This window comes from Pecten maximus, unplaced genomic scaffold, assembly GCF_902652985.1.
Source record: "Pecten maximus unplaced genomic scaffold, xPecMax1.1, whole genome shotgun sequence".
Lineage (NCBI taxonomy): Eukaryota > Metazoa > Mollusca > Bivalvia > Pectinida > Pectinidae > Pecten > Pecten maximus.
The window spans coordinates 11,823-24,842 of record NW_022980267.1 but is presented as its reverse complement, the minus strand read 5'-3'; the positions used below and the strand labels follow the sequence as shown (position 1 = coordinate 24,842).

The 13,020-nt window shown below is 39.1% G+C and overlaps 1 long non-coding RNA gene across 1 annotated transcript; it reads left to right on the top strand.

Moving 5' to 3' along the window:
* Positions 1-481: 481 nt before the first annotated feature.
* On the top strand, positions 482-1,600 carry LOC117319465. Its single transcript, XR_004530739.1, has 3 exons — positions 482-629; positions 1,074-1,176; positions 1,585-1,600. It is a non-coding gene; the product is annotated as an uncharacterized LOC117319465 (long non-coding RNA).
* Positions 1,601-13,020: the final 11,420 nt, after the last annotated feature.

Below are 13,020 nucleotides of genomic sequence, written 5' to 3'. Positions count from 1 at the left end.
AGAACGAAACTACCGATAAAACGTCAAACTCGTGTTCCGGTAATGACAGAAAATCGTTGAAAAAACAAAACGTACCAGAACCAACAATAACCAGCACAGAAGCTTTCTTTTGAGATAAAGTAGAAGAAGCAGGTCTTTTCAGTGCGATGTATATCAAAGAGACGATGAAAATTAAAACGGTGACAACTATCAACAGCCATGTGTTGTCCATGTTTACAACTTGCTCAATGACGATAGTCGTGATTTTATTTCATTATTAAAAAATATAAGCAGTCTCCATATATCATAATTATACCCAGATTTATACGATGTGAGTATGTCGGAATTGTTAAATAACAAACAAAAAGAATACAACTTATGTGAAGTCGTAAATGAATGTCGAAAATTCTTATACAATAATAGCCAATCAAAGGTACGATGACAATTTAAATAATCCAATCATATAGCTTGTAACAGAAATGTAAGGACGGTAGTTACTATGGGGATAACCAGTGCGACAATATGGCCGACACATCATGATTGCAAATGACCAAAACTTCGTATGAGAACTGCATCTAACTAATTTCTAAAGATGACGGAAATTCTTTGTAGATGGCTCAATGATGAGCTATCGGTATCTCAGAAAGTCGGTGAGTTCAGCTTGTAATGCCACATACAAATATTTTATCCGCAAATTATTTTGTGGAATTTAATTTTCATCATCACGATTAATCCGAAGTGTTCTAGCTGATGTTAGAAGCATAATTGTCAGAAAATTCGGACTACTTCACGATATGAACATTGTGATTAGAATTTACCCTGCTTAAATAGACACTGGTCACTTAATAATATGTTAATCATTTGATATTTGTTTCAATTGATTTGTCCCATATTTCATGAAATTGTATTGTAATAAAGTTTTGTCACATCCTTTTATACCAATGTTTGTCAATAAATTTTGTTGAAATTGCTACCATTCTGAATCAAGAAAATCCATTGAAAAACAGTCATAAAAACCCATTGAAAATTTGTCAAAATGCATATATGTCACCACTTCATTGATGTTTCATTAGTGACTGAATTCTTTATTTCAGATCAAAAGTCATTTGCTCAAGAGTTTTCGTCTGGATTTTTGATTGGGGAGGTCTTGAATAAGTACCAATTACAAGATGATTTTGATCAGTTTTCCCAAAACAAGTAAGTTCAACATTACAAGAATTGTTTTCATGAATAGTCAAATTTTATGTATTAAACCATGAAGTTTTATGTTTATACATCATAATATAAAAGTTTATGTGAAATGTAAAAATGATGGATTAATGTTCACCTTAATACTAAATTGATGTGATAATTAACAAAATGATAAATTTAATACATGACTACACTTTCATCCTTTTATAAAATAAAAATACAGAAACTGTAGATAATTCCTTTGTTGTATTTGATCAATTTTACTGATAACTCTATTTTTGTATTTTATCAGAGAGTAACCATATACAGCATGTTTCATTAGGACTGGCAGAATTTTAAATGACAAAATGAAGAAAAGTATATATATTATTTCAATATTTTTAATGAGTGTGTACTTAATTTGATGATTTACAGAACAGCAGATTCAAAGCCTTAATAATTTCACACGAGTTTGAACCAACCCTTCATCTGTTGGCGATACCTTTTGATACAAATGTTGCACGTGATGTGATGACAGAGAAACATGGGGTGGCTACGAGACTTATGTACCAACTGTATATTGCCCTCAATAACAAAAAGAAAGCAAACCTTACAGGTGTTGCTATGGAAACTATGAGGCCCGCTGCCCCAGCTAAACTGAATGCTGTGGAAAGTGGTATCTATGTTGAGGTATGTACAGCTTATCATATCAATGCTTTCTATGTACAGGTAGACTGTGGTCCTCCTGACATTAGGGGGATGTTTTAGATTTAAAATTATTTACTAGTCCAATCGAACTTATTTCAGATATTACCCAAATACTAGTATTCAAATTAATTGCCAAGAAATATATTATGTAATTTTGACTGTACTATTGTTGTGAATAATGATGCTGTCTTTGTCATACTTTACAAATAGCTTCTTGTGTATGTGTCACCTGTAAAATGTACCACTAAATGCCTCATGGTATAATTTCCTATTTTCAGCGATTTGAAACATGCCACCCCTAGACAGACAGATCTTAATTTGGAAGCCCTTGTCGACAGATTCCATGAAAAGCAAATTGAGATGGAAAAAACTGCATTTAAAGACAGATTTTTGGAACAAGAACGCATCAGAGGACAACAACAAAACCAAAGAGAGGCTCTACTTAACAGGTCTCGAGTAATGAGAGAAAAACAGAGCGAACTTGTTGCTAAAATTCAGTAAGTTGCTTTTATTCATCATTTAAAAATGATTTGTGGTGGAAATCAAGTTTTTTTAAAACTGTTTTTAAGTGGCTTGAATATCATGGAGTTGGTAGAGAATCAGACATAGCCAACCTCAAGAGAACGATCTGAGATGGTTTGAGTGGTTTGATCCCAACACAGTTTCCCTAAACAATTTTGACAAGAATTATGAATCTATGAAACAACAATTCAACGTATTGAATGACAGAGATACACAATATCACAGATTCATTGCCAATGGTTAGCAAATCAGTGATGATAAAGATTTCTCAATAGTTTTAAAAATCTGCCAGATGTTAACTAGTATCTTTTACTTTGTCATTATCTGTGATAGTAGAGAAAACACGGTTATTATAAAGGGTCTATGTTTATGTCATTATATGTGACAGTAGAAAAACAGTATATAGATGTGTCTATTGTTTAGGTCATTGCTGTGACAGTAGAAACAAAGTAATAGATCGTCTATTGTTTATGTCATTATCTGTGACAGTAGAAACACAGTATTATAGATGTCGCTGTTTATGTCATTATCTGTTGACAGTAGAAACACAGTATATACATGTAGATGTCTATTTTTATGTTATATCTGTGACAGTAGTAAGCACCAGTAGAGAGATGTCTATTGTTTATGTAATTATATGTGACAGCTGTAGAAACACAGTATAGTACATGTAGATGTCTATGTTTATGTCGATTATCTGTGACAAGTAGAACACAGTATATAGATTGTACTATTTTTACCTTATAGGGCAGCGAACAGTACACATACTAACCCACCACCAGGAAAAAAAACAGCTAGGCATTCAAAGAAAAGGGAAATGAGGAAGCGGAAGGAAGCTAATGTAAGTTAAAAATTCTACAGGCAGCTTCGATATTCTAAAATTTCTCCTTTTAGACGATTATTCATAAAAACATTTATTACACTAATAAAATTTGAAAAAGTTTAAAGAAAAAATAGATCCAATGCCGTTTAAGATAAATAAAGATTTGAAAAAAATCCCCAAAATTGGAAATAACTTAAAAGCCCCACAGCTTTCAAATATGAAAAAATTGAGGATTAGATTTTCCCAACTATATCAATTCAGGTCCAATAAAGTAAACGAATTGTTAAAGAACTATTGTAATTTTTCAGTTGATTTGGATAATCATGTTGTTGTCTTTTACCGCGTCAAATGGAAATTTGATTTATATATATGACATGTATATACGTTTTGTTAATGGAAACACAACAGTCAATATTCAATTTTGAGGATAAAATGAAGATTGATTTTACCACCATCGAAGAGGATGGATGCGTAAAGTGTCTCATGCCTCTTGTCTATTGGGCCGAGCAATTATAATGCTTTCAATTACCGTGTATAATTTATCCTAGCAATATGGCCCATCTATTGCAGTTCAGTAAATGCACCAAATGATATTTCATTATATATTAATGAGCCTGCACGTCATATTGGAGATTATTTTGTGTGGTCCCTATATATAGGCTTATTATGGAATAAAATAATGGTACTTAACAGAATTCCACTGGAAAGTGTACATGTACTTAGGAATTGGGAAAAGTGGATAGATCTAACCCTGGTGCGGATTTAAAACAAAAAAAAAAACAATACAAAACCCCACAAATGTATGTTAACTTTGTCAAACACATATGTATATGTAAAATTGACTTTATTATAATATACAAGGACAGGCATTTTCATTATCAGATCTTGGTTTGTTTTATACAAATTAAACTCTTTTGCTAGAGAATATATAGATCTTGAATTATACATAATGGTGAGGATCTGAGGAGAAAGAAACCTATGGCTGAAGCAATAGACCTCATCAACAAGCATCAAATGATGAGTATATCGGCCAAACTTCGGTAAACGTCCTCCAAAAGAGGACCAATCGGGCCAGAATGAACGTGAAAAACGACGGAGAGAAAAGTCTTGTTGATAAGCTAATGGCACATGAATCTCAAGAGGACTGTGAATTAGTAGAGCTAGTTTAGATAGTTCACAGTGTTTAAAAAAAGGATTGAAATAAACATTGAGGATAATGTCTTATCAGACTGATTTAGAAAAACTGGAAATGAAAAAAACTGTCGTTCAATCTCTTTTATTTTATAAGGCATTATACAGAATAGGAGACAAGCTTGTGTAACCTAAGTTTGTGTTGTGGAAGCAGTTCCCCCTTTTCCATACATTGTCCTATCAATAAATGCAGTGATATTCTCTTTTCTAATTTATCAGGTATACAAATGCTAGAAAAATGCAATCTATTTAATATTGTTGGACAACTTCATGTGGCATTAAAGCCAGAGGCAAATCGACTTCCAAGTTAAACAGGACTGAGATCCTTTTAATGGCTTAATGATTTTAATGTTTAGTGTTGTGAATTGTCTCAGGAGGCAACGCTCGGGAGGAGATGCTGGTAACCGGTAATGAGACCAGTCCCATACAGGAAGGAGGATTGATGTACAACTTCTGCAGACTCGTCATGAGAAGGTAAAAGTTATTCTCAAAAACAGGATCCTCGTGAGAAAAAAAACAATAGAGGACGCGGCGCTTGACGGACTTTGAAGATGCCATCAACAGAGAATCTGTAAGAGTAGCTTTTTCAGTTGTCGGTATCATTAATTTATGTTTTTCATTAATTCCTTCAAATATTAAGTTAATTCATTTGATTACAGATAAATGAAAATTTAGAAAAAAGTTGGTTGTCATAAATAAAATATGTTCACTGTGTAAATGTATTTAACAGGCAAGAGGAGGATGGATTAAGGAGACATTGTGACAAAATGTTAAAGAACTGTTAAACTTCTTGCAATGTCATAGCAGTATACCTTTAATTTGAGATATAGGAATTGGCAAGACTTCTCTGAGGAGTATGAAGAACAGACTCGTAAGCTCAGCAGAAACATGACCAGATTGCAGAAAGAACGTGCGAGAACAGACAGGAAGCCATGCCGACATGTGTATGGATGTAGGGTTGAACGAGTTGTGAACGTACATGTAAAGTTGGTGAATACGAGAACTTCACTGATAAGGAAGTTACATTGTCACTTATAATGATGTTTTACTCATATAACACAGAGAGACATTTACTTGTTTGAAAAAGTTAAACTGTATAAAGGCATCATGAGTGTAGAAACAATCAATAATAAAAAGTAAGTTGGTGTATGTCACCTTTCTGAAGACAGCTGCCTGTCACATGGCCCAATTAAACTGCTGTTATAAATTTAATGGGTAAAACTTCTGTTTATACTACTGGGTTACTGTCTGTTAGAAATCTACTAGGTACTGCCTTTATAACATTACTGGGTTACGGTCTGTGATAATTACTGGGTACTCCCTGTTATACATTACTAGGTTAATGTCTGTTACATTACTAGTTATGCCTGTATACATTACGGGTTACTGCGTGTTATACATTACATAGGTTACTGGCTGTTATACATTACTAGGTAATCAAACTCGGCTGTTATACATTACTAGGTTACTGCTCTGTTATAGATATTTACAGGTTACTGCCTGTTATAATTACGGGTTATGCCTGTTACTACAGTACTGGTTACGTTGTTTATACATTACTGGGTTATGCCGTTATACATAATGGGTTACTGTATGTTATACATTATAGGTAACTGTCTGTTATACATAACTAGGTTACTGTCTGTAGAAGTACTAGGTTACTGCATGTGTTACACATTACTGGGTTTATGCCTGTATACATTTACTAGGTTACTGTCTGTATAACATTACTCGGGTTACTGCCCTGTATACCAGTATGGGTTTACTTGTCTGTGATACATTCGGGTTACTGCCTGTAATAAATTACTAGGTTTACTGGCTGTTATACATACTGGGTTAACTGTCTGTTATACATTACTGGGTTACTGCCTGTATACATACTGGCTTACTGGCCTGGTTACATACGAGGTTAGTGCATGTTATACATTACTAGTTACTTGCACTGTAACATACTAGGTTACTGCATGTTATACATTACTGGGTTACTCCTGTTAACATTAATAGGTACTGTCTGTATACTACTAGGTACTGCCTGTTATCCATTACTAGGTTCACGCCTGTTATACATTACTGGGTTACTGTCTGTTATAACATTACTAGGTTCTGCCTATTATAACAGTATGGGTTACTGTTGTATACATTAATGGGTTATGCCTGTTATTACATTACGAGGTTACTGACTGTATTCTACATACTGGGTCACTGCCCTGTTCTCAACATAATAGGTTAATGCCTGTGTATACATTTAATGGGTACTGCCTGTATACATTACTGGGTCACTGGCCTGTTATACATTACTAGGTTAATGCCTGTTATACACTAATAGGTTACTGCCTGTTATACATTACTGGTGTCACTGCATTGTTTACATTATAGGTTTGCCTATTATACATTACTGGTTACTGCTATTATACATTACAGGTCCTGCCTGTTATAACATTATGGGGTTACTGCCTGTTATATAGTACTAGGTTATGCCCTGTTATACACTACTAGGTGACTGCAGTTATACCTTATAGTTACTGCCTGATACACTACTGGGTTACTGCATGTATAACATACGGGTTATTTCTGTCTGTTATACATTACTAGGTACTGCCTATTATACGTTACGGTTAACTGCCTATTATACATACTAGGTTAGTGGCCTGTTAACAAACTGGGGTTACTGCTGTGATAACATTACTATGTACTTGCCTGTTATACAAGGACTAGGGTAACTGCTGTTATTACATTACAGTTACTGTATGTATCTTATGGGTTACTGCGTGTTAACATTAATGGGTTACTGCCTGTTAGACATTACTGGGTTACTGCCTAGTTATACATTACTTGGTTACTGCTGTTTATACATTACTAGTGATTACTGCCTGTATACACTATGGGTTACTGCCTGTTGTACATTACTAGGTATGCTGGTTTTACATTACTAGGTTACTGCCTGTTCTTACATTTACGGGGTTACTGTCTCTGTGATACATGACTGGGTACGCCTTGAGTCTACCTTACTAGGGTACTGCGGGTTATACAGTACTCGGTACTGCCTTGTTATACATACTAGGTTATGCCTGTTATACATTATTAGGTCACTGCCTGTTATACATAATAGGGTTACTGCGTTGTTATGACTATTACTAGTTACTGCCTTGTTATTACATTAAAAGGTAACTGCCTGGTCTTACATTACTAGGTTAATGCCTCCAAAGCGATGGTGCAGGAAGTACTTGTTTGTGTCGGGTAAACTCGCTTGAGCAGGCTCCACCTATTGAGTTCAACAGAGCCAACAACAGAACAGATCCGGAGGGAGGAACGACCAGGCATCTGTTAGATGAGGAGAGTTTATGGAATATAAAGTAATTATGGACTGTCAATCTCACAAAACTGATCTTAAAATAATAATAATAAAAAAAAAATTAATGAAAGCCATGGAAAAAAAATTTGCATATCCAATATTAACCTATTTAAGAGGCCACTCCAGTTGAGAACAAACAGTTGTTTGCAAACAAGGATTGACATTGCCTTCTCACTGAGTAGAATGTGTATATGTCAGCTACACTGATAAATGCACTGTTGGTATTTCTCACTAGGAACATGAATGGAGAGTGGCAAGCCTCCGGAGGTGGTGAGGTGACCAAAGCCTCAGCGGTGGATGAAATCCTATCTGGGCCGCTATTGATACGAGGGGCTTTTCAAATTGGTCCACCACCTAGTGTAAGCTCAAGCTTCACTGAACTGAAACATCTTATAAATCTAGAACAACTGTCATTACCATGTTGATCTCAAAATTATTTTACATGCTGATTGAAAATTCATTACTTAAAAGTCTAAAAACACTTGAAAAGTGTTGTAATAGACTGTTGTATAGAAGTTATTATCTGATTGATAAGTTAAAAGTTGTTTGTGTTGTTCATACATGTGAAAATAATCAATTCTCAGTATAGAGAAGATTTTGATCTTAATTAAATTCAGAAAAATGAAATATTCAAAATATTATATCTTGTAGGAAGATTTACATGATGAAACAATCATCATTAATATTGCTAAAAAAATTTTTCTCCTCCTCTCTGAGGTTGTACAAAGGTGGACCAATAAATCCAATGATTAATAAATGAATGAATATATTTGATTTTTTCAGCCTTCCACCACGACTCCAGAGTTCCTCCCTTTCCTATACGTGCCGATCTTAGGGAAAGTTTTCAAGTGGAAAACTAGTTGTGAAAAAATTAGCTGAAGGTGGTAAGCCAATTATTACAATCTTGAGGATTTATATTGCTAGTGAATTTTAAGTGTACCATGCTTAAATGAATTGACGACATTATAGCTTTGACTGAATTAAAATTAAATCGATGATTTAGATCCATTTGCAAATAGATATTTCCACTGTTTAAAATCACCTTCTTTCTATGAAAAAAGTACACAGAATTAGCTAAAAAATCATTAGACTATTCAACAAAATCATTACTTATCAACAAAATCTTAAATATTCAACAAAATCTTACTGATTCAATGTCTGGTTAAATTTTTACTTGTGTAGGATCACTTGTGACATTATTTAGGAAAAACTGATAATTTTTTTTTCTTTGTTAATGAAAATAGTGATCCATCCATCCTCTAAAATTAGAAACATCATTTCATTATACAGAGATATTAATGTTGTACATGCTTATTGCAATATGGTAGGATATATTTGACAGAACATCGCCTGATGGTATTGTCATCTGAGAGTTAATCAATGCGGCAGTAGAAGCACACAAGTCTGGGTGAAACCCATGATGGTGGAGGTACGTGCTGTCAGAATCTTCTGTAAAAAAACCACTGTACAGTCGAGGGTAGTACATTACTGGGTGAGGGGTACCAGTTACATAAAGGGCGACAGATAGTACCTGTAGAGGGAGTACATTCCTGGGTGAGGTGGTACCGTACACAAAGGCAGAAGTACCAGTCGGGGAAGTACATTCCTGTGTGAGGGGGGGTACCAGTTACACAAAAGGAGCAAGATAGACCAGAGGGATAGTACATTCCTGGTGAGGGGTACCAGTTTACACAAAGGCAAGAAGGATCCAGTAGGGGCTTAGTACATTCCGGGTGAGGGTGAGGGGTACCAGTTACACAAAGGGCCAGACAGTACAGTGAGGGTTCGTAAAACATTCATGGGTGGGGGTAACCAGTTACACAAAGGGCAGAAGTACCAGTAGGAGGGTAGGGTGTAACATTCGTCCTGGGGTGTGAGGGGGTACCAGTGACACCAAAGGGCCATCGAAGTAACCAGTATAGTAGAGGGTTTTAGTCTTAGTACATCCTGGGTGAGGGGCTGGGGTACCAGTTACATAAAGGGTCAGAAGTAGTACCAGTAGAGGGTAGTACATTCCGGGGTGAGGTTGGTACCAGTAAACCACCAATAGGGCCAGAAGTACCAGTAGGAGGGTAGAATCCTGGGTGAGGGTACCAGTACACAAAGGGCCAGAGTACCGTAGAGGGTTAGTGCATCCATGGGTGAGGTGGTACCAAGTTACACAAAGGGCCGAAGTACCAGTAGGATAGTACATTCCTGGGGTGAGGGGTTGCGGTACCAGTAATAAAGGGCCAGAAGTCCCAGTAGAGTGTAGTACATTCTGGTGAGGGGTTAGGGTACAGGTTTCACAAAGGGCCGATGAGTACCAGTCGAGGGTAGTACATTCATGGGGAGGGGTACCGTTAAACAACGGGCCAGAAGTCCAGTAGAGGGGTAGTACATTGACTGGTGTGAGGGGTACCAGTTACACAAAGGGCCAGAAGTACCAGTAGAGGGTATAGTACCTTCATGGGGTGAGGAGGTGGTACCAGTTACACAAAAGGGCCGAATTACCAGTAGAGGGTAGTAACATTCCTGGGTGAGGGGGCGGTGGTACCAGTAAACAAAGGGCAGGAAACGTACCAGTAGAGGGTTAGTTTACATTCCTGGGTGAGGGGGTATACCAGTACACAAAAGGGCCAGAAGTTACCAGTATAGGGTAGTTACATTCCTGGGTGAGGGGGTTACCAGTCTACACAAAGGGCCAGGATACCAGTAGAGGTAGTACATTCCTGGTGAGGTGGTACCAGTTACACAAGGGCCAGAAGTACCAGTAGGGGTAGTACATTCCGGGTGAGGTGGTACCAGTTACACAAAGGGCCCGAAGTACCAGTAGAGGGTAGTAGTAGTAAATTCCTGGGTGAGGGGTACCAGTTCTACCAGGTGACACAAAGGGCCACCAGAAGTACCAGTAGAGGGTGTACATTCCTGGGTGAGGGGCGGTACCAGTTACCCAAAGGGCCAGAAGACCAGTTAGATGGGTAGTAGTACATTCCTGGGTGAGGGGGGTACAAGTTACACAAAAAGGGCCAGAAGTACAGTAGGATAGTACAGTCCTGGGTGGTGAGGGGTACCGTTACACAAAGGGCAGAAAGTACCTAGTAAGAGGGTAGTACATTCCTGGGTGTGAGGGGTACCAGTTACCACACAGGGACAGAAAGTACCAGTAGAGGGTTAGTACATTCGGGGTGAGGCGGTACAGTTTTACACCAAAAGGGCCAGAAGTACCAGTAGAGGTGGTAGTACATTCCCGGGTTTGAGGGTTACCGTTACAACAAAGGGCCAGAACTACCAGTATAGAGGGTTTAGTACATTCCTGGGGTGAGGGGTATCCAGTTACCAAAGGGCCAGAAGTACCAGTAGGGATAGTACAGTCCTGGTGAGGCGGTACAAGTTACACAAAGGGCCAGAAGTACCGTAGATGGTAGATACATCAAGGGTGAGGTGGGGGCTACCAGTTACACAAAGGGCCCAGAAGTGACCAGTAGGGATTAGTCATTCCCTGGGTGAGGGGGTAACAGTTACAAAAAGGGCCAGAAGTACCAGTAGAGGGTAGTTACTTCCTGGGTGGAGGGGTGGTGTGGGGTAACAGTTACACAAAGGGCCAGATAGTACCAGTAGCGGGTGAGGGTTAGTACATTCCTGGGTGAGGGGTAACCAGTTACACAAAGGGCCAGAAGTACCGTAGAGGGGGGTAATTTTACATCCTGGGGTTGAGGGGGGTACCAGTTAACACCAAGGCCAGAAGTACTTACCAGTAGAGGGTAGTACATTCTGGGTGAGGGGTACCAGTACACAAAAAGGGCCAGAAGTCCCAGTAGAGGGTAGTAGTACATTCAGGGTGGGGTGGTACAGTTACACAAAGGGACAGAAAGAACAGGTATAGAGGGTAGTACATTCCTGGGTTGAGGGTACCAGTTACACAAAGGGCCAACGTACAGTAGAGGTAGGGGTAGCTACATTCCTGGGTGAGGTGGACCAGTTACACAAAGGGCCACTTCTCGGAAATACCAGTAGAGGGGTTAGTACATCCTGGGTGGGGGGTACCAGTTACACAAAGGGCCAGAAGTACCAGTTAGAGGGCTTAGTACATTCCGGGTGAGGTGGTACCAGTTACACCACAGGGCCAGCAGTACCAGTAGAGGGTGCAGTACTTCCTGGGCTGAGGGGGTACCAGTATACCACAAAGGGCCAGAAGTACAAGTTTAGAGGGGAGTAGTTACATTACTGGGTGAGGTCGGTCACAGATTCACAAAGGCCAGAAGACGAGAGGGAGTACATTCTGGGTTGGTGGGTACAGTTACACAAAGGGGCCAGAAAGTAACAGTAGAGGGTCTAGTTTTAGTACATCCTGGGTGAGGGGTACCAGTACACAAAGGGCCGATAGTACCAGTAGAGGGTAGTACATTCCTGGGTGAGGGGGTACCAAGTTACACAAAGGGCCAGTAAGTCACCAGTAGAGGGTAGTACAATCCTGGGTGCGGGGTATCCAGGTTACACAAAGGGCCCGGAAGTCCCCAGAGGGGATAGGACATTTCATGGGGGTTGGTACACAGTTACACAAAGGGACCAGAAGTACCAGTAGGGATAGTACATTCCTGGGGAGGGGTACCAGTACACCAAGGGCCAGGAAGTACCAGTAAGAGGGTAGTACATTCCTGGGTGAGGGGTAACAGCTTAAACACAAGGGCCAGAGTAGTACCAGTAGAGGGTAGCACATCCTGGTGTGAGGGGTCCAGTACACACAGGGCCAGAACGTAGTACCAGTAGAGGGTAGTAATTCTGGGATGAGGGTACCAGTCACACACACAAGGGACAGAAGCCCAGTAGAGGGGTAGTACTTCCTGGGTGAGGGTGAGGGATACCAGTTTACAAAAAGGGCCAGATAGTACAGTAGAGGGTGAGAGGGTAGTACATGCCTGGGTGAGGCCGAGTACCAGTTACACAAATGGGCCAGAAGTACCAGTAGAGGGTAGGAATTCCTGGTGGAGGGGTTACCAGTACACAAAAGGGCCAGATATACCCGTCCGAGGGTAGGACATTACTGGGGAGGGGGTAAATGTTACATAAAGGGCCTAGAAGTACCTAGTAGAGGGTGAGTACATTCCTGGGTGGAGGGGAGGGGGGTCACCAGTTACATAAGGGTCAGAAGTAGTACAGTATGAGGGTTAGTCATTCCTGGGGTGAGGCGTACCAGTACACCAAAGGTCAGAAGTACCAGTGTGGGGTAGTAAATTCCTGGTGCTGAGGGGTCCGAGTTACCTATATAAAGGGTCAGATAAGTTAGTACCAGTAG